Consider the following 1,861-nt stretch of genomic DNA (forward strand, 5'->3'; position numbering starts at 1 on the left):
TGCAGTGCATCAAATCTATTCTTTAGATAGTCTCTAAATTCAGGAGGGATATATTCTAGATCATATTTTGGCTCTCATGGACTTGTTTTAATTGTCTTCAACTTCAAGCTGAACTTGCATATGAGCAGTTGATGGTTTATTCCACAATCAGCTCTTGGCCTTGTTTTGGCTGAAAATATTGAGCTTTTCTATCACCTCTTGCCATAGATGTAGTCAATCTGATTCTTGTGTGTTCCATCTGGTGAAGTCCATGTGTAGAACCACCATTTGTATTGGGATGTGGTCTGCTTCCTGTATATAAGGAGAAGCCTTGGGGGTAGTCTCTACCTTATGGTACGCTTGTACCCTGTGTGTAGCCGTGTCATTGTTCAGCAGCATGCCATTCTCTGCTGACCTGGGGACTTTCAATGGACGTAAATTAATGGCCTGCCATGTGGTTTGATAACATCAGAACTGTGCCATTTTATTTTTCGATCTTGGGCTTGTTAGCCTCAGCAGCCAGTAGCTGTCTGAGTAAAGAGACGCTGCTAGCTTCAGTGGGCTGGGAGCAAGAGGCAGAGCTGAAGCCCAAGGTTGGGGGCCTTTCACCCAGCCCCTAGAGCCTGGCACTTTGAACTCAGACTTCTAGCCTCCAAACTGTAAGAGAATAAACTCCTGTTTTTTAAGGGCATCCTATTTGTGGTATCTTCTGTTAGAGCAGCACCAGGTAGCCAAAACAGCAAGTAATTCTAAAAGCTCGATTATTTGAAGAAGAATGTGGCATCAGCATTGGAGGAAGACTCTAACAACCTGCAATATGAAAGGACACATCTTTCCTGAAAGTGAGGATAGCTTGAAGCACTTAGTGATGAAGACTGTAGACCACAGTCTGCAGTATGGATTACACCTGGATATGAAGAAAGAAAAATCTTCACAACTAGACCAATAAGCAACAAAATAAATGGAGAAAAGACTGAAGTTGTCAAAGACTTCATGGTATTGGTTATACAATCAACACCAATGGAAGCAGCAGCCAAGACATCCAACAATGTATTGCACTGGGCAAATCTGATGCAAAAGATCTCTTTCAAGTGCTGAAGAGCAAAGATATCTCCTTGAAGACTAAGGTGTGCCTAACCTGAGCCATGGTATTTTCAACTGCGTCATATGCATGTGACAATGAATAAGGAAGACTGAAGAAGAGTTGATGTTTTTGAGTTGTGGTGTTGGCGAAGAATACTGAAAGTACCATGGACTGCTAAAAGAACCAACAAATCTGTCCTGGAAGAAGTGCAGAAGGAATGCTCCTTGGGAGTGAGAATGGCCAGACTTTGTCTCACCTACTTTGGTCATGTTGTCAGAAGGGACCATTCTCTACAGAAGGATATCATGCTTGCTAAAGTGGAGGGTCAATGAAAAAGGGGAAGCCCTCAAGAAGATGGACTGACACAGTGGCTTCAACGATGGGCTCAGGTTCAGCCAGGATTGTGACGCTGGCACAGGACTGGGCAGTGTTTCATTCTGTTATGCACAGGGCTGTTATGAGTCAGAGAAGATTTGACAGCACTTAACAACAACAGTAGTGTTTTAAGTCATCTTCAGTTTCAGGAAGGTGGGTTGTGTCATCTGTATGGGGCAGGTTGTTAATCGAATCTTCCTCCAAACCTGATACCACATGAATAGTAAAAATCCAACGCAGAGTGAAAAAATGAAAAGGAATAAAAAACAGATATGGAATAGTATCATTTATTGGGATACAAAGAAAACTGCCATCCCACAGTCCACATGAAAATGTGCTAGACATGGTAGGGAAGGAGAACTGGTTGCAGACAGTCACAGTAACTGAGAAGGGTAGAATAGGAATTAAGCAGTGACATCAGTA

The sequence above is a fragment of the Orycteropus afer genome, unplaced genomic scaffold (assembly GCF_000298275.1).
Source record: "Orycteropus afer afer isolate SDZICR_OR568_19922 unplaced genomic scaffold, OryAfe1.0 scaffold00774, whole genome shotgun sequence".
NCBI classification, from domain to species: Eukaryota; Metazoa; Chordata; class Mammalia; order Tubulidentata; family Orycteropodidae; genus Orycteropus; species Orycteropus afer.